At 47.9% G+C, this 21529-nt stretch overlaps 1 protein-coding gene across 2 annotated transcripts in view; it reads left to right on the top strand.

The window, feature by feature from the left end:
• KIRREL3 (kirre like nephrin family adhesion molecule 3) overlaps positions 1 to 21529 on the top strand; it is a 1173775-nt gene that overhangs the window by 553457 nt on the left and 598789 nt on the right. The gene's annotated exons all lie outside the window — the stretch shown is intronic.

Here is a 21529-nt window from a genome sequence, read left to right as displayed (position 1 = left end):
ATGTAATGTATGTACACAGTGACTGCACCAGCAGAATAGTGAGTGCAGCTCTGGTGTATAATACAGGATATAACTCAGGATCAGTAATGTAATGTATGTATACGGTGACTGCACCAGCAGAATAGTGAGTGCAGCTCTGGAGTATAATACAGGATGTAACTCAGGATCAGTAATGTAATGTATGTACACAGTGACTGCTCCAGCAGAATAGTGAGTGCAGCTCTGGAATATAATACAGGAGGTAACTCAGGATCAGTAATGTAATGTATGTACACAGTGACTGCACCAGCAGAATAGTGAGTGCAGCTCTGGAGTATAATACAGGAGGTAACTCAGGATCAGTAATGTAATGTATGTACACAGTGAATGCACCTGCAGAATAGTGAGTGCAGCTCTGGAGTATAATACAGGATGTAACTCAGGATCAGTAATGTAATGTATGTACACAGTGACTGCACCAGCAGAATAGTGAGTGCAGCTCTGGAGTATAATACAGGATGTAACTCAGGATCAGTAATGTAATGTATGTACACAGTGACTGCACCAGCAGAATAGTGAGTGCAGCTCTGGAGTATAATACAGGATATAACTCAGGATCAGTAATGTAATGTATGTACACAGTGACTGCACCAGCAGAATAGTGAGTGCAGCTCTGGGGTATAATACAGGATATAACTCAGGATCAGTAATGTAATGTATGTACACAGTGACTGCACCAGCAGAATAGTGAGTGCAGCTCTGGAGTATAATACAGGATGTAACTCAGGATCAGTAATGTAATGTATGTACACAGTGACTGCACCAGCAGAATAGTGAGTGTAGCTCTGGAGTATAATACAGGAGGTAACTCAGGATCAGTAATGTAATGTATGTACACAGTGACTGCACCAGCAGAATAGTGAGTGCAGCTCTGGAGTATAATACAGGAGGTAACTCTGGATCAGTAATGTAATGTATGTACACAGTGACTGCACCAGCAGAATAGCGAGTGCAGCTCTGGAGTATAATACAGGAGGTAACTCAGGATCAGTAATGTAATGTATGTACACAGTGACTGCACCAGCAGAATAGTGAGTGCAGCTCTGGAGTATAATACAGGAGGTAACTCAGGATCAGTAATGTAATGTATGTACACAGTGACTGCACCAGCAGAATAGCGAGTGCAGCTCTGGAGTATAATACAGGAGGTAACTCAGGATCAGTAATGTAATGTATGTACACAGTGACTGCACCAGCAGAATAGTGAGTGCAGCTCTGGAGTATAATACTGGAGGTAACTTAGGATCAGTAATGTAATGTATGTACACAGTGACTGCACCAGCAGAATAGTGAGTGCAGCTCTGGAGTATAATACAGGAGTTAACTCAGGATCAGTAATGTAATGTATGTACACAGTGACTGCACCAGCAGAATAGTGAGTGCAGCTCTGGAGTATAATACAGGAGGTAACTCAGGATCAGTAATGTAATGTATGTACACAGTGACTGCACCAGCAGAATAGCGAGTGCAGCTCTGGAGTATAATACAGGAGGTAACTCAGGATCAGTAATGTAATGTATGTACACAGTGACTCCACCAGCAGAATAGTGAGTGCAGCTCTGGAGTATAATACAGGAGGTAACTCAGGATCAGTAATGTAATGTATGTACACAGTGACTGCACCAGCAGAATAGTGAGTGCAGCTCTGGAGTATAATACAGGAGGTAACTCAGGATCAGTAATGTAATGTATGTACACAGTGACTGCACCAGCAGAATAGCGAGTGCAGCTCTGGAGTATAATACAGGAGGTAACTCAGGATCAGTAATGTAATGTATGTACACAGTGACTGCACCAGCAGAATAGTGAGAGCAGCTCTGGAGTATAATACAGGAGGTAACTCAGGATCAGTAATGTAATGTATGTACACAGTGACTGCACCTGCAGAATAGTGAGTGCAGCTCTGGAGTATAATACAGGATGTAACTCAGGATCAGTAATGTAATGTATGTACATAGTGACGTGAGGCAGATTTTCTGCACCGGCCCCCACACCTCCAGGCACTGTTCCCCCCAAAATGGCAGCAATAGTGGGCAGCAGCAAAGAGTCTGGACTACGACTGATCTCAGGACACAACTTCATGAAGAGCTTCCCTGACCCATCCTGGACGGCTCCATGTAACTCTCAGGGCGAAGCTCCACATAAACATTAGTGGAAATGCCTCTATAATCGGTTTCGTTTATCTGCTTGCTGTCAGTGAATGGGAACCTTGTTTACATCTAGATCCCAATAATCTGCCATGATGTAATAACTTCGACAGCTGAAGGTTTGGTACACTTGTCTCTAGTCCAGGCAATGCTGACTGCACTGATACATTGTAACACATTTTCAGAACAGGAGAGAAGGGCTGATGATTTATTTGGCTCACAGAGGGTTTTCTACAATGGATGGAAGTGTAACAAATCCTCAGCTGTGAGAAGGATTAGATCTGAATGAGAGTTTAACTCCTTAATGTAACCAAGACTATTTCCATTTACTTACAGCAAGCGGATTTATTGAAAATGCGAAGAAGTTTGAGAAGGTCAATTTGAAATTCGCAGGTGTAGAATTATATAAAAGGGCTGAAAATCGCCAAAATGTGTCGGTTCCAAGTTAGTAAATAATCAACTTACCGACCAGAAGGGTCCGACCATTGGGGCCCCCATCCATCCTGTAAACTGTGCGCAGCCTCGTCTGAGCATGCGCACCACCTGGCTCATTGCCTGTGGGACCCCTGAAGATATCCCTGCAGACCCCTTCTCTTGGGATTGGTGGTGGTCCCAGCAGTCGGGACCCTCACTGAGAAGCTGATAGCTTTCCAACTTGATACAAAGCCTTAAACCATTTCATTCTAGGCGGTCTTCCTGACTTCTCTCCTGGCAGGACCCTTCAATAATCCTAAATAGTTAATAATGTATCATCTGCCGTTTATCCGGCTCCATGGGCGGGGGGATTAATAATAATAATGGCAGCAAAAGTGTTTTCATGGTTCTAGAAAAGTGTTTGATGAAGAACCGACAGGGATATTGGTAACCAGCAATGAAGGTTTATGGCCGTGCCCATGGGCCGCCGGCTGCTGGCAGTGCAGGAGTTAACCATAGCATAGGGTTTTGCACGCTGTATTTTCGGAGCAGATGTTCCGCTCTTCTTACAAAGCTCTAATTGAAATTAAAATGTGCCGATTTAACTGATGCGGAGTCTGAAAACTTTAATTGGCATTTAATAGCTCAGCCAATCTCATACAAATCAATAGGCGAGAAAAAGACTAAGTGCTATTTAATATATGTGGGACAAAGATCTGGGCCGCCGCTGTCCGTCTTCTCATTATATATATCTATCTATATATATCTATTGTTCTACCACAGAGCGGCACCAGCTCCGGTCCATACAGTGGGATCACTCCCCTGCTCATTGGCCAATCCTGGTTGGATAGATCAGGTTGGATGATGATTGCTTACATCGTTATTGTAGCTGCGATCAGAGATCTCTGACGAGTTATCAGATAACTTCTATAAAGTTTAGGCACATTCTGTAGGGATGTCCTGACAGTGCCGGCACATGTGGGTGACGGGTACGAGAATGCACCTCGAATCTGACATTAAAGGACTACAGAACCGACGATCCGTCCTAAGAAATTATACCTGGTGTCACATAGTTACAAAGACTGAAAAAAAGACTCAGGTCCATCAGGTTGAACCGTCCTCCTGCAATTCCTGCACAGAACCTGTGGGCCGCGCTGAGCTGATGAGCGGTTTCGCCGGTCGTCGGACCAGCACCGATCTGACCAGAACTTATCCCAAGCAGAGACTGATACTTTTGTCTTCCCGAGAACCCCTTTAAGAAGCTCAGGTAGTTGCTGGATTTTGAGATGTTTTGTATTATTTGGTAACATTATATAAATTACATTGAGAGACTAAAGTTAAAAAGAGCAGAATTTACAATTATTCTCTCTGCTCGAGCGCCGTTCACATTATCACGCTGTTCTGTTTTGCAAATGAGCAACATATTATCAGAGATTCCAGGTTTGGTGACAAAGTAATGGTAGCGCTAACCTTCAGCTGTGAGGATGCTGAGAGTATTACTCCGCGGTATCACACAAATGCTGCAGCCAACGCTGGTGCCAGGATTATAGTCAGCGCCTATGGATTATATATGGTGTCTACAGGTGCGCAGCATATAATGTGGCTGCACTGATTGTAGGGTGTGGGATTATGGGTGCACTCATTGTAGGGTGTGGGATTATGGGTGCACTCATTGTAGGGTGTGGGATTATGGGTGCACTCATTGTAGGGTGTGGGATTATGGGTGCGCTCATTGTAGGTTGTGCGATTATGGGTACGCTCATTGTAGGGTGGGTATGGGATTATGGGTACACTCATTGTAGGGTGTGGGATTATGGGTACACTCATTGTAGGGTGTGGGATTATGGGTGCGCTCATTGTAGGGTGAGGGATTATGGGTGCACTCATTGTAGGGTGTGGGATTATGGGTGCACTCATTGTAGGGTGTGGGATTATGGGTGTGCTCATTGTAGGGTGTGGGATTATGGGTACGCTCATTGTAGGGTGGGTATGGGATTATGGGTACGCTCATTGTAGGGTGGGTATGGGATTATGGGTACACTCATTGTAGTGTGTGGGATTATGGGTACACTCATTGTAGGGTGTGTGATTATGGGTACGCTCATTGTAGGGTGTGTGATTATGGGTACACTCATTGTAGGGCTCGTATGTGATTATGGGTACACTTATTGTAGGGCGGGTGTGTGATTATGGGTACACTCATTGTAGGGCAGGTGTGGGATTATAGGTATGCTCATTGTAGGGTGTGTGATTATGGGTACGCTCATTATAGGGTGTGTGATTATGGGTACACTCATTGTAGGGCGGGTGTGTGATTATGGGTACGCTCATTGTAGGGTGTGGGATTATGGGTACACTCATTGTAGGGCGGGTGTGTGATTATGGGTACGCTCATTGTAGGGTGTGTGATTATGGGTACGCTCATTATAGGGTGTGTGATTATGGGTACACTCATTGTAGGGCGGGTGTGTGATTATGGGTACGCTCATTGTAGGGTGTGGGATTATGGGTACGCTCATTGTAGGGCGGGTGTGTGATTATGGGTACACTCATTGTAGGGCAGGTGTGGGATTATAGGTATGCTCATTGTAGGGTGTGTGATTATGGGTACGCTCATTATAGGGTGTGTGATTATGGGTACACTCATTGTAGGGCGGGTGTGTGATTATGGGTGCGCTCATTGTAGGGCAGGTGTGGGATTATAGGTATGCTCATTGTAGGGTGTGGGATTATGGGTACACTCATTGTAGGGTGTGTGATTATGGGTATGCTCATTGTAGGGTGTGTGATTATGGGTACACTCATTGTAGGGTGTGTGATTATGGGTACACTCATTGTAGGGTGTGTGATTATGGGTACGCTCATTGTAGGGTGTGTGATTATGGGTACGCTCATTGTAGGGTGTGTGATTATGGGTACACTCATTGTAGGGCAGGTGTGTGATTATGATTGCACTCATTGTAGGGCGGGTGTGTGATTATGGGTACACTCATTGTAGGGCGGGTATGTGATTATGGGTACACTCATTGTAGGGAGGGTGTGGGATTATGGGTACGCTCATTGTAGGGCGGGTATGTGATTATGGGTACACTCATTGTAGGGAGGGTGTGGGATTATGGGTACGCTCATTGTAGGGCGGGTATGTGATTATGGGTACACTCATTGTAGGGCGGGTATGTGATTATGGGTACACTCATTGTAGGGAGGGTGTGGGATTATGGGTACGCTCATTGTAGGGTGTGTGATTATGGGTACACTCATTGTAGGGCAGGTGTGTGATTATGATTGCACTCATTGTAGGGCAGGTGTGTGATTATGGGTACACTCATTGTAGGGTGTGTGATTATGGGTACACTCATTGTAGGGCGGGTGTGTGATTATGATTGCACTCATTGTAGGGCGGGTGTGTGATTATGGGTACAATCATTGTAGGGCGGGTATGTGATTATGGGTACACTCATTGTAGGGCAGGTGTGTGATTATGGGTACACTCATTGTAGGGCAGGTGTGTGATTATGGGTACACTCATTGTAGGGCGGGTGTGTGATTATGATTGCACTCATTGTAGGGCGGGTGTGTGATTATGGGTACACTCATTGTAGGGCGGGTATGTGATTATGGGTACACTCATTGTAGGGCGGGTGTGTGATTATGGGTACACTCATTGTAGGGAGGGTGTGGGATTATGGGTACAATCATTGTAGGGCGGGTGTGTGATTATGGGTACACTCATTGTAGGGAGGTTGTGGGATTATGGGTACGCTCATTGTAGGGTGTGTGATTATGGGTACACTCATTGTAGGGCGGGTGTGGGATTATGGGTACGCTCATTGTAGGGCGGGTGTGTGATTATGGGTACGCTCATTGTAGGGCGGGTGTGTGATTATGGGTACACTCATTGTAGGGCGGGTGTGGGATTATGGGTACGCTCATTATAGGGTGTGTGATTATGGGTACACTCATTGTAGGGCGGGTGTGGGATTATGGGTACGCTCATTATAGGGTGTGTGATTATGGGTAAACTCATTGTAGGGCGGGTATGTGATTATGGGTACACTCATTGTAGGGCGGGTATGTGATTATGGGTACACTCATTGTAGGGAGGTTGTGGGATTATGGGTACGCTCATTGTAGGGTGTGTGATTATGGGTACACTCATTGTAGGGCGGGTGTGGGATTATGGGTACGCTCATTGTAGGGCGGGTGTGTGATTATGGGTACACTCATTGTAGGGCGGGTGTGTGATTATGGGTACACTCATTGTAGGGCGGGTGTGGGATTATGGGTACGCTCATTATAGGGTGTGTGATTATGGGTACACTCATTGTAGGGCGGGTGTGGGATTATGGGTACGCTCATTATAGGGTGTGTGATTATGGGTAAACTCATTGTAGGGCGGGTATGTGATTATGGGTACACTCATTGTAGGGCGGGTGTGTGATTATGGGTATGCTCATTGTAGGGAGGGTGTGTGATTATGGGTACACTCATTGTAGGGCGGGTGTGTGATTATGGGTACAGTCATTGTAGGGCGGGTGTGTGATTATGGGTACACTCATTGTAGGGAGGGTGTGGGATTATGGGTACGCTCATTGTAGGGAGGGTGTGTGATTATGGGTACACTCGTAGGGCGGGTGTGTGATTATGGGTACACTCATTGTAGGGCGGGTGTGGGATTATGGGTACGCTCATTATAGGGTGTGTGATTATGGGTACACTCATTGTAGGGCGGGTATGTGATTATGGGTACACTCATTGTAGGGCGGGTATGTGATTATGGGTACACTCATTGTAGGGCGGGTGTGGGATTATGGGTACGCTCATTGTAGGGTGTGTGATTATGGGTACACTCATTGTAGGGTGTGTGATTATGGGTAAACTCATTGTAGGGCGGGTATGTGATTATGGGTACACTCATTGTAGGGCGGGTATGTGATTATGGGTACACTCATTGTAGGGCGGGTGTGGGATTATGGGTACGCTCATTGTAGGGTGTGTGATTATGGGTACACTCATTGTAGGGTGTGTGATTATGGGTAAACTCATTGTAGGGCGGGTATGTGATTATGGGTACACTCATTGTAGGGCGGGTGTGTGATTATGGGTACACTCATTATAGGGCGGGTGTGTGATTATGGGTACACTCATTGTAGGGCGGGTGTGGGATTATGGGTACGCTCATTATAGGGTGTGTGATTATGGGTACACTCATTGTAGGGCCGGTGTGGGATTATGGGTACGCTCATTGAAGGGCATTGAAGAGTGTGTGATTATGGGTACGCTTATTGTAGGGTGTGGGATTATGGGTACGCTCATTGTAGGGTGTGGGATTATGGGTGCACTCATTGTAGGGTGTGGGATTATGGGTGCACTCATTGTAGGGTGTGTGATTATGGGTACACTCAATGTACTGTGGGTGTGGGATTATGGGTATGCTCATTGTATTGTGTGTGATTATGGGTACGCTCATTGTAGGGTGTGTGATTATGGGTACGCTCATTGTAGGGTGTGGGATTATGGGTACACTCATTGTAGGGCTGGTATGTGATTATGGGTGCACTCATTGTAGGGCGGGTGTGTGATTATGGGTACACTCATTGTAGGGCGGGTGTGTGATTATGGGTACACTCATTGTATTGTGTGTGATTATGGGTACGCTCATTGTAGGGTGTGTGATTATGGGTACACTCATTGTAGGGTGTGGGATTATGGGTGCACTCATTGTAGGGTGTGTGATTATGGGTACACTCAATTTACGGCGGGTGTGTGATTATGGGTACGCTCATTGTAGGGTGTGGGATTATGGGTACACTCATTGTAGGGAGGGTGTGGGATTATGGGTACGCTCATTGTAGGGTGTGTGATTATGGGTACACTCATTGTAGGGCGGGTGTGTGATTATGGGTACACTCATTGTAGGGCGGGTGTGTGATTATGGGTACACTCATTGTAGGGAGGGTGTGGGATTATGGGTACGCTCATTGTAGGGTGTGTGATTATGGGTACACTCATTGTAGGGCGGGTATGTGATTATGGGTACACTCATTGTAGGGCGGGTGTGTGATTATGGGTACACTCATTGTAGGGCGGGTGTGGGATTATGGGTACGCTCATTATAGGGTGTGTGATTATGGGTATGCTCATTGTAGGGTGTGTGATTATGGGTACACTCATTGTAGGGCGGGTATGTGATTATGGGTACACTCATTGTAGGGCGGGTGTGTGATTATGGGTACACTCATTGTAGGGAGGGTGTGGGATTATGGGTACGCTCATTGTAGGGTGTGTGATTATGGGTACACTCATTGTAGGGCGGGTATGTGATTATGGGTACACTCATTGTAGGGCGGGTGTGTGATTATGGGTACACTCATTGTAGGGCCGGTGTGGGATTATGGGTACGCTCATTGAAGGGCATTGAAGAGTGTGTGATTATGGGTATGCTCATTGTAGGGTGTGTGATTATGGGTACACTCATTGTAGGGTGTGTGATTATGGTTACGCTCATTGTAGGGCGGGTGTGTGATTATGGGTACGCTCATTGTAGGGTGTGTGATTATGGGTACGCTTATTGTAGGGTGTGGGATTATGGGTGCACTCATTGTAGGGTGTGGCATTATGGGTGCACTCATTGTAGGGTGTGGGATTATGGGTACACTCATTGTAGGGTGTGGGATTATGGGTATGCTCATTGTATTGTGTGTGATTATGGGTACGCTCATTGTAGGGTGTGTGATTATGGGTACGCTCATTGTAGGGTGTGGGATTATGGGTATGCTCATTGTAGGGTGTGTGATTATGGGTACGCTCATTGTAGGGTGTGTGATTATGGGTACGCTCATTGTAAGGTGTGTGATTATGGGTACGCTCACTGTAGGGTGTGTGATTATGGGTACGCTCATTGTAGGGTGTGGGATTATGGGTGCTCTCATTGTAGGGTGTAGGATTATGGGTGCTCTCATTGTAGGGTGTGGGATTATGGGTGCACTCATTGTAGGACGGGTGTGGGATTATGGGTACGCTCATTGTAGGGTGTCTGATTATGGGTGCACTCATTGTAGGGTGTGTGATTGTAACATCCCTGGCGGCGTGCTGGCATGGTATAGCACCTCCCACCATGCAAGACCGCCATCTTACCTATCAATCCAGGCTGCACACTTTGCTCCAGTACCTGCTGTGTGCATGTCTCTTGTCTGATTGCTTAGGGCGGCGGCGCGGTTACTGCCTGTTTCTTATAGTTACTGTGTGCGCACTCCTAATGCGTCCCCAGCCTATTGCTGTGAGTCACTGGATGCTTAAACCCCCTCCACCCAGTAGGAGGTGCCTAAGCAACACTTTCTTTTAGTGTGTTCTGTGCAACTGAGTTACCAGGTCCTGTCCTGTATCTTGTCTGTTTCTGCCACCCTGGGGGCTGTATACCCAGGCCTGTTACCTGTATCTGTGACTTCTAGTCTGTTTCCGCCACCCTGGGGGCTGTATACACAGGCCTGTTACCTGTATCTGTGACTTCTAGTCTGTCTCCGCCACCCTGGGGGCTGAGTTCCCAAGCTCGTTCCTGTATCTTGTTCCTGGTTCAGTTTCTGTCTGAACAGTGTCCTAGCCCGTTACTTGTTTGTCTCTATGTCCGTATCTTCCCTTTTCCTGCAGTGTCTGAACCTGCACCTAACTCCAACTCGTTGTCTCTGTACTTCTGTTTGTGAGTTTAGTGTCCACTCGCTACGTCATTGTAAGTACCTTGTGTGTATTTGCTCTGCTCTCCTTGTCTACTGCATCTGCGGGTTTTGCTCTGCTCTGCTTGTCTTCCGCATGTGCGGGTTTTGCTCTGCTCTGCTTGTCTACCGCACCTGCGAGTTTTGCTCTGCTGTGCTTGTCTACCGCACCTGCGGGTTTTGCTCTGTTCTGCTTGTCTACCGCACCTGCTGGTTTTGATCTGCTCTGCTTGTCTACTGCACCTGCGGGTTTTGCTCTGCTCTGCTTGTCTACCGCACCTGTGGGTTTTGCTCTGCTCTGCTTGTCTGCCACACCTGCGGGTGTTGCTCTGCTCTCCTTGTCTACCGCACCTGCGGGTTTTGCTCTGCTCTGCTTGTCTACCGCACTAGCGGCTCTGTTCCTGTATCCCAGTCTGTACTGGTCCCTATTCTGCCTGCGTTCCTACCTGCCAGTACCCACCTGTCTGCATACCAGCCGTGCCTGCCAGTACCCACCTGTCTGCATACCAGCCATGCCTGCCAGTATCCACCTGTCTGCATACCAGCCGTGCCGGCCAGTACCCCCTGTCTGCATACCAGCCGTGCCTGCCAGTATCCACCTGTCAGTATGCCAGCCTAACCTGCCTGTTCCTGCATTCCCCGGTGTGGGTCAACAGCTGTGACCGGGGTCTGACCTGGAGTAGCACCTGGTCCCTCTGCTCGGTTCCTCCCTGGTTCACGGAGTCGATTGAGCCGCCGTGTGACCTTGGTCAGACCGAGTTGATACTTACTCATACCCCTCCAGGCACTCCTCGGTTCATGGACAGTGGGATCACTAACCACGCTCACGCCAGTTAGTCCGGGCGTGTGCGTAACAGTGATTATGGGTACACTCATTGCAGGGTATGGGATTATGGGTGCGCTCATTGTAGGGTATGGGATTATGGGTGCGCTCATTGTAGGGTGTGTGATTATGGGTGCACTCATTGTAGGGTGTGTGATTATGGGTGCACTCATTGTAGGGTGTGGGATTATGGATACGCTCATTGTAGGGTGTGGGATTATGGGTACACTCATTGTAGGGTGTGGGATTATGGATACGCTCATTGTAGGGTGTGGGATTATGGGTGCACTCATTGTAGGGTGTGTGATTATGGATACGCTCATTGTAGGGTGTGTGATTATGGGTGCACTCATTGTAGGGTGTGGGATTATGGATACGCTCATTGTAGGGTGTGTGATTATGGGTGCACTCATTGTAGGGTGTGTGATTATGGGTGCACTCATTGTAGGGTGTGGGATTATGGATACGCTCATTGTAGGGTGTGGGATTATGGGTACACTCATTGTAGGGTGTGTGATTATGGGTGCACTCATTGTAGGGTGTGGGATTATGGGTACACTCAATGTAGGGTGTGGGATTATGGGTACACTCAATGTAGGGTGTGGGATTATGGATACGCTCATTGTAGGGTGTGTGATTATGGGTGCACTCATTGTAGGGTGTGTGATTATGGGTGCACTCATTGTAGGGTGTGGGATTATGGATACGCTCATTGTAGGGTGTGGGATTATGGGTACACTCATTGTAGGGTGTGTGATTATGGGTGCACTCATTGTAGGGTGTGTGATTATGGGTTCACTCATTGTAGGGTGTGTGATCATGGGTACACTCAATGTAGGGTGTGTGATTATGGGTACACTCATTGTAGGGTGTGGGATTATGGGTACACTCAATGTAGGGTGTGGGATTATGGGTGCACTCATTGTAGGGTGTGGGATTATGGGTGCACTCATTGTAGGGTGTGGGATTATGGATACGCTCATTGTAGGGTGTGGGATTATGGGTACACTCATTGTAGGGTGTGTGATTATGGGTGCACTCATTGTAGGGTGTGTGATTATGGGTACACTCAATGTAGGGTGTGTGATTATGGGTACACTCATTGTAGGGTGTGGGATTATGGGTACACTCAATGTAGGGTGTGGGATTATGGGTACACTCAATGTAGGGTGTGGGATTATGGCAGCACTTATTGTAGGGTGTGGGATTATGGGTACACTCATTGTAGGGTGTGGGATTATGGGTACACTCATTGTAGGGTGTGTGATCATGGGTACACTCAATGTAGGGTGTGTGATTATGGGTACACTCATTGTAGGGTGTGGGATTATGGGTACACTCAATGTAGGGTGTGGGATTATGGGTGCACTCATTGTAGGGTGTGGGATTATGGGTGCACTCATTGTAGGGTGTGGGATTATGGATACGCTCATTGTAGGGTGTGGGATTATGGGTACACTCATTGTAGGGTGTGTGATTATGGGTGCACTCATTGTAGGGTGTGTGATTATGGGTACACTCATTGTAGGGTGTGGGATTATGGGTACACTCAATGTAGGGTGTGGGATTATGGGTACACTCAATGTAGGGTGTGGGATTATGGCAGCACTAATTGTAGGGTGTGGGATTATGGGTACACTCATTGTAGGGTGTGTGATTATGGGTACACTCATTGTAGGGTGTGGGATTATGGGTACACTCAATGTAGGGTGTGGGATTATGGGTACACTCATTGTAGGGTGTGGGATTATGGGTACACTCATTGTAGGGTGTGTGATTATGGGTACACTTAATGTAGGGTGTGGGATTATGGGTACACTCATTGTAGGGTGTGTGATTATGGGTACACTCATTGTAGGGTGTGGGATTATGGGTACACTCATTGTAGGGTGTGTGATTATGGGTACACTTAATGTAGGGTGTGGGATTATGGGTACACTCATTGTAGGGTGTGTGATTATGGGTACACTCATTGTAGGGTGTGGGATTATGGGTACACTCACTGTAGGGCGGGTGTGTGATTATGGGTACACTCACTGTAGGGCGGGTGTGTGATTATGGGTACACTCACTGTAGGGCGGGTGTGTTATTATGGGGACACTCAATGTAGGGCGGGTGTGGGATTATGGGTACACTCACTGTAGGGCGGGTGTGTGATTATGGGTACACTCACTGTAGGGCGGGTGTGTTATTATGGGGACACTCATTGTAGGGCGGGTGTGGGATTATGGGTACACTCACTGTAGTGCGGGTGTGGGATTATGGGTACACTCACTGTAGGGCGGGTGTTGGATTATGGGGCTGCATACATCATGTTATATCTCATTTTCCTCTCTGCAGCCATTGATCCACTCAGACACTCAGGGGTCAATTAAAATCCCATTATGAAATATTCTTCCCATTTGTGTCATTTTCAGCCTTGGCCATAAATAAGCCTCTAACAATGCAGCGCGGACTCCCATAGAGAGCGGCACCACGACGCCTCCATCAATGTATCAATAATAAAGTCATTATATCATCAGCCTCGTTAACAAACGAGCCAATTGTACTTTACAAAGCGGCCGACTCCAGAGAGCACATCCCACATTTACCTGAATGTCACCGAAAATGGGAACGTGAAGGGACGGCGTTTAGCAGAGCTGTAATCTCTGTCCATAACCATTAATTCAGCCGAGAACATAAAGAGTTCACTTAATATCGGTGACACGAGGGAACGTGGAGATGGGAGATGAAGTGATGGCGATCTGCAGGGCTGCAGTCTCCAGCCTCACTCACTCCCAATGCTGCAAAACTACAACTCCCAGCGTATTTTTGGCTGGTTTATACTGTCAACACATGCTGAGGGGTGTAGCTTTACAACAGCTGGCGAACCACAAGTAGGAGATCACGCTCTGGAGACCAAAGCTTGGAAACCTAGATTCATCTCTTTTTAGAAAATACCTGCATTCTCCTTGAGTGTAAGCTCTTGGGTCCGGTTTTATTTGGATCTTGTATGTCCAGTATATATTGGCCCAATCTGCCTAAACCACTGAGTGACATAAATTCTTGGTATTCCTCTTTGTGAGCTGATACCGTATTACTTTATATCTTATCCTCCAGTCACCTCCAGAGCTGCACTCACTATTTTGCTGTTACATTGTTCCTCCTCCTCCTTCTCCATGTAGAAACAGGAAGTCTCTTGTCCCTGCATTTATCATTCCCCTCTTCAACTTCTGACCCAGCTGCTCCCTCCTCCCCCTGTCAGGGACTTTTGCAGTGACTGATGACTCATGCAGGGAAAATTAACCTCCTGTTTCTACATAGAGCTTAGAAGGATTCAGCTCGTCAGTTATTAGTCACATGATGTCATCAACCTAATGGAAAAGAGAAGAATTATCTGAGTAGAAAGGAAAAATTAGCAATTGTAAGTGCACAGCGCTGTATACGACGATGACTGCAATGTATTAAGAGGATAAACAGTGTGATGAGAGGAAGAGAAGGAGGAGGAGGAAGAGGAGGAGGTGGAAGAGGAGGAGGAGGAGGAAGAGAAGGAGGAGGAGGTGGAAGAGGAGGAGGAAGAGGAGGAGGAGGAAGAGAAGGAGGAGGAGGTGGAAGAGGAGGAGGAAGAGAAGGAGGAGGAGGTGGAAGAGGAGGAGGTGGAAGAGGAGGAGGAGGAGGAAGAGAAGGAGGAGGAGGTGGAAGAGGAGGAGGAGGAGGAGGAGGAAGAGAAGGAGGAGGAGGTGGAAGAGGAGGAGGTGGAAGAGGAGGAGGAGGAGGAAGAGAAGGAGGAGGAGGTGGAAGAGGAGAAGGAAGAGGAGGAGGAAGAGAAGGAGGAGGAGGTGGAAGAGGAGGAGGTGGAAGAGGAGGAGGAGGAAGAGGAGGAGGTGGAAGAGGAGGAGGAAGAGAAGGAGGAGGAGGTGGAAGAGGAGGAGGAAGAGGAGGAGGTGGAAGAGGAGGAGGAGGGCTTTTTTAAGCAGTGAAGACATGTCATGTATGCAGCTAACTGCCTGCGACCAGACAGCAGCCATGTTTTTTCTGGCCACGGTCCAGGGCGGGGGCTCAGGGCGGCGGTACGTGATCCGTTCTATGGGGCCCCGCAGTGAGGTGGAGCGGTGGTCCCTGTGCACTCGTCTTCAGGCTGCGCTCACACATCACCCGTCTTCATCTCCTGTCGTCTTCTTCAGAGGAGTTATCGCGGAGAGCCGGAGTCCGGTCGTGTTCCAGATTTACTGAGCAAGAAAAGAAGACGACGAAAAAGGAAAAATGTTATAAGGAAAAGTAATAAAGCATCTTGTGGGTGTAAGGCCGGGACCTGCTGGCGTCTGCTCGGCGCTGATAGTCCCCGGCCCCGTGGAGAGCTCCAGAGATCAAAGCCGTCGCTGTTCCTAAGGCGAAAGGAGCCGCCATGTTCCGGCCAGCTGTTCATTTACGGAAGGGCGGCATTATCTGTCCTTCAGGGACCCGTGTTCCCATTTATCAGGCAGAGATTACAGTCCTGTATACTGTACACTCACTTCATTAATTCCTTTATCCCGGGCCTCGCTCGCGGCGGGAGCTGGGCGGCCGACCAATCAGATTTCCCGTTCAGGAAAGTGGAAAACTATTAATATTCCAGCCGAGCGCCGGAGCTGAATGGATGAAGCAAGGCGCGGAGAAGCGTCTCATTCATGTGGTTAATGCTAATAAATCACCAGCAAAGTGCCGGGGTCCAGAAATGTCACCTCCTAGGGGGCCGTATATGAGGGGCTATGAGTGGTTCTCGCCATCATCTCAAAGGAAGCTCCTATTACAGGCGGTGCCGACCCTCAGATGACGGCTTCATAGACAATGACGGAAGGGAAACAAATAGTGTTGAGCGAGTATGTTCTGTCCGAGTACGCTCGGGCCGAGCTCCGAGTATTTATAGCTGCTCGGTGATGAGGTTGAATCGCTCCCATGTGCATGTTTTGCGACTGTTTGACAGCTTTATTACATGTGAGGATTGTCTATTTCTTACACATTCCTCCCATGTATTAAAGCTGTCAAACAGTTGCAAATCATGCACACGGGAGCGATTCAACCATATCACCGAGCAGCTGTAAATACTCGGAGCTCGGCCTGAGCATACTCGGAACAGAACATACTCACTCAACCCTACATGTGAGGAATGCCTAAGAAACAGGCATTCCTCACATGTATTAAAGCTGTCAAACAGTTGCAAATCATGCACACGGGAGCGATTCAACCATATCACCGAGCAGCTGTAAATACTCGGAGCTCGGCCCGAGCATACTCGGAACAGAACATACTCACTCAACCCTACATGTGAGGAATGCCTAAGAAACAGGCATTCCTCACATGTATTAAAGCTGTCAAACAGTTGCAAATCATGCACACGGGAGCGATTCAACCATATCACCGAGCAGCTGTAAATACTCGGAGCTCGGCCTGAGCATACTCGGAACAGAACATACTCGCTCAACCCTACATGTGAGGAATGCCTAAGAAACAGGCATTCCTCACATGTATTAAAGCTGTCAAACAGTTGCAAATCATGCACACGGGAGCGATTCAACCATATCACCGAGCAGCTGTAAATACTCGGAGCTCGCCAGAGCATACTCGGTGAAAGGGTTAATAGAACATACTCTGCTCTACACTAGATACAAACTGTATCTGTATATTATACTGCAGAGATGGATACATTGTATCCAATACAGACCAGTCAAGAAAAGCCACCAGACAAGGTCACAAAGGCATCAAAACAGAAGTAGTCACAGAGATAAACCTCACAATATAACAAAGACCAACAAAGAGAAGGGAGGCACAAAAGGTATAAATATACTTTATTGAAATATATTAATATACAAAGGTTATCATATACAAAGGAGGCCGCACCACTTTGTTTTGGCAAGCCACTATCGGAGGGTGCGCGCCTGCTCCAGGGTATAAAAGGCCACAAATGTCAATGCACTTTTTTTTTTTGTTCACAAAAATTTGGATCTTGACGTGACTTTTGCTATTTTTTTAAAAAGGTGGGATAAATCAGACGAGGTTCACTAGACAAATAGGTTTATGCCAGATTTATGAATTGCAACTTTTTAAAAATTATAATTTCACTAAAGTAAATGCTGGAGTAAAAACTGGAATAATCGGCTCCGGATAGAAGTGTTTGATGTGAAGGTGCAACAAGTCTATCAAACATCGTGCAGAACTTTCATAACTTTGGCGCAAATAATGACAATGTTGTCACAAGGAAATCTCATGTTCAAATCTGATAAATCTCCGGAGCGGTGTAAGATATATCTTAAGTTATACAATGTGTAACTCAATGAGCCAGAGTTGGGGGGGAATTGTTTACCAAAGTCAAGACACATTCACGGCAGTAAATCGACACGTGGGCCCCTAGTAGAGACCCTGCTGCTGCCATCTTGGTGCCCCTTGTCATTTCAGGTGACTTCAGAGTAAGTTATCCTGTGTGTAATGAGGAATATTTTCTGTCCATTTAATTGACTTGCATCCTGCATTTTTCCCCTCTGCGGAATCTTATCTTTAATTTGCTGCTGTCTCTGAGTTAGTGGGGGGAGAGCATCTGCAATGATGTCTCCCATTCACAGCACACACAGAGATATAGCTGCTCACCTGTCTCTACATAGTGCATGTTTAGAAGCAGCAGTACATTGGAGGAGATAATAGAGCAGCACTGCGCTGTGTGGCTGTGCATCCAGCACTGCAGTGATTAAGCACTCTCCACTGCGCTGTGTGGCTGTGCATCCAGCACTGCAGTGATTAAGCACTCTCCACTGCGCTGTGTGGCTGTGCATCCAGCACTGCAGTGATTAAGCACTCTCCTCTGCGCTGTGTGGCTGTGCATCCAGCACTGCAGTGATGAAGCACTCTCCACTGCGCTGTGTGGCTGTGCATCCAGCACTGCAGTGATTAAGCACTCTCCACTGCGCTGTGTGGCTGTGCATCCAGCACTGCAGTGATGAAGCACTCTCCACTGCGCTGTGTGGCTGTGCATCCAGCACTGCAGTGATTAAGCACTCTCCACTGCGCTGTGTGGCTGTGCATCCAGCACTGCAGTGATGAAGCACTCTCTCCCTGCCTGACACTGTGCTCACTGCTCCTCGCTCTCCCTGTGTAAACTTACACCTGGCTGTCTCTCTTGCTTTGATAAAGACAAACTTTAGCAGAGTGAATGAAGAGTTCAGGAGGCAAAGGAAAAATGTCTCATAAGTGGAGAAAGAAGCAGATTTTTCTGTTTCAATATGTTGCAGTTTCTTATATTCTCTTGTACCACTGATTGATATAACGTGTTGTAATATTGTGGTTTGTACAACAGGCCATCAAACGAGCGCAGATACCAGCCCTCTAGGGGGACTAAAAAAAAAATAAAGCAAAATGCGTAAAAAATGAAAAAGTTTGCATCACCCTCTTTTTTTGTCCCATCTAAAAATCTATTTTTTTCTGACCCACTAAAATGATTAAAGACCCCAAACCTGTAAGCGTTGTCAGAATCACATTGACCTGGAATTACGTCTCCTTTTGCTCACTATTTTTTCTCGTCTTGGACTTTTGCCTCATGTTTTTAGTACATTTTATGGTAAAGTGAATGACGTCATTCAGAACTACGACTCGTCCCGCAAAATACATCACACGGCGACAGAAAAATACAAAAGTTATGGCTCTTGGAAAAAAGGAAATCACAAAAGTAAAACTGTGTCCTTAAAGGGTTAGGTGTAATGGGGGAGGGGCAGTTAATATCAAGAAGTCACATATCGATTTCCCAGTAATCTGTTTGACATCCACGGTCAGGACCAGCCGCATGCCAGCGTCTGACTGTACCCTACAATCGCCCTATAAACGCCTGTGACCCCCGCCCCGGACCCCCCTGACCTTGCGTCCCTTCCACCCGCCTGTGGATCCGCTGTCACTTTCTCCAGACTTTCTGACCTACTTGTCAGCGACTTCTGCAGTTTGATCCCCCTGGTCCCCGCCGGCCATCACTCTCCAGAACCTGCGGCGCCCCTTATCTTCTGAGCACTTGGCCGGACCCTCAGGTGCACTAAAGATTAACAAGGTTTTAGTAAATCTCGTCATGAATAAAACACTACGGACATTTCTGCCGGGAGCCGGGCAGGTGATGCGAATCTTAAGTTCAGCTCTTGCTGTCGCTGATTAATATTAAATCTTTGTTTTTGCCGCGGTCGGGGCCCTGGGGCGCTGGAATTAGCCGGTAAGATCTCAGTGACAAGAGCTAATTATTCCTGTATTCTGCTTTTATTCCATCTTGTGTGTTGGCAGAGTCAACCCAGGAATATTGCCAGGATTATCAGAGACATATGGATGAGCTGTCTGTATACAGGGTCACTGCCGCTGGTACAATATGGGCGAGAAAGGGCAAATAAGGGTCGGTTCCTCCTGCTGCGCCCGCGCCGCGCGAGTTTACACCCTCTAGACGGGAAAAGTCTCATTATGCATTGTAATTGTGCTATTAATTAATCCAGTCACTGCTGAGAATTTCCTGTGCTCGTCCTGAATTGATTTTTTTTTAATCCAGTCACATCCAGAGCTGCGCTCACTGCCTTGTTGGTAACAGCCTTGACTCATTCGCTGCAGGACAAATGCTGTTTTTTTCCCTGTGATTTTCAGCATGAGAGCGATGGCACGGAGCAGGAAAAATATAGCTTTGTACCGTGGTAGCCAGTGGATTCCTCAGGGGTTGATACCTTCAGTGATTTCTGGGTATGAATGGTCAGATCCAGAACCTCCAAACACTACAGAACCAACATCCGCGGAGCGGAGGCTGGAATCAGGACTAAAGTAGAAACCGATTCTTCTGCCAACTGGACAACTGCAATGTTCTAAAAAGATCAAAGTGCGTAACTAATGTGTAACTCCAGGGACATAGTTCTGAAAATGTACTTTCTCCACTTATACATCATTTATCAAAATTGCAGATCAGGAGAGCAATCAGCAGGTTTTTTTTATTATTATTTTTGCCTAAAATATGTGGAAAAAAAACAAGACAGGGTTAATGCGCCAACTCCTGACACCAGACACAGGAGGATGGTGAGATTACTGGAATAACGGCTCCTCTGGAACGGGAGAAGGGGGTGTAGGGGGCCATAACCCCAGGGCACAGTTGGGGATTTCTGGAATAGCTGCTCCTGTGGGGCGGGAGAAGGGGGTGTAGGGGGCCATAACCCCCGGGCACAGTTGGGGATTTCTGGAATAGCTGCTCCTCTGGGGCGGGAGATGGGGATGTAGGGCGCCATAACCCCTGGGCACAGTCGGGGATTTCTAGAATAGCGGCTCCTCTAGGGCAGGAGAAGGGGATGTAGGGCGCCATAACCCCTGGGCACAGTCTGGGATTTCTGGAATAGCTGCTCCTCTGGGACGGGAGAAGGGGATGTAGGGGGCCATAACCCCTGGGCACAGTCGGGGATTTCTGGAATAGCTGCTCCTCTGGGACGGGAGAAGGGGATGTAGGGGGCCATAACCCCTGGGCACAGTCGGGGATTTCTGGAATAGCTGCTCATCTGGGGCGGGAGAAGGGGATGTAGGGGGCCATAACCCCTGGACACAGTCGGGGATTTCTGGAATAGCGGCTCCTCTAGGGCAGGAGAAGGGGATGTAGGGCGCCATAACCCCTGGGCACAGTCTGGGATTTCTGGAATAGCTGCTCCTCTGGGACGGGAGAAGGGGGTGTAGGGTGCCATGACCACGGGCACAGTCTGGGATTTCTGGAATAGCTGCTCCTCTGGGGCGGGAGAAGGGGATGTAGGGTGCCATAACCCCTGGGCACAGTCTGAGATTTCTGGAATAGCGGCTCCTGTGGGGCGGGAGAAGGGGGTGTAGGGCGCCATGACCCCGGGCACAGGCTGGGATTTCTGGAATAGCTGCTCCTCTGGGGCAAGAGAAGGGGATGTAGGTCGCCATGACCCCTGGGCACAGGCTGGGATTTCTGGAATAGCTGCTCCTCTGGGGCGGGAGAAGGGGGTGTAGGGCACCATGACCCCGGGCACAGTCGGGGATTTCTGGAATAGCTGCTCCTCTGGGGCGGGAGAAGGTGATGTAGGGCGCCATGACCCCGGGCACAGTCGGGGATTTCTGGAATAGCTGCTCCCCTGGGGCAGGAGAAGGGGATGTAGGGCGCCATAACCCCTGGGCACAGTCGGGGATTTCTGGAATAGCAGCTCCTCTGGAACGGGAGAAGGGGGTGTAGGTCGCCATGACCCCAGGCACAGGCTGGGATTTCAGCTTTTGCACAGGGTTCTCTTTTAGGAAAGGCTTGTAGTAATATTGTTACTGTGTCGGTTGATGGAGTAGAGTAGACCAGGGCTCCCCAACTCCAGTCCTCAAGGCCACCAACAGGTCATGTTTTCAGGATTTCCTTAGTATTGCACAGGTGATGGAATTATTGCCTGTGCTGG

This window comes from Phyllobates terribilis, unplaced genomic scaffold (genome assembly GCF_046119375.1).
Source record: "Phyllobates terribilis strain yellow unplaced genomic scaffold, ASM4611937v1 Scaffold_12__6_contigs__length_324123572, whole genome shotgun sequence".
NCBI classification, from domain to species: domain Eukaryota; kingdom Metazoa; phylum Chordata; class Amphibia; order Anura; family Dendrobatidae; genus Phyllobates; species Phyllobates terribilis.
The sequence above is the reverse complement of the archived record's forward strand: the minus strand, read 5'-3'. Positions and strand labels throughout refer to the sequence as shown.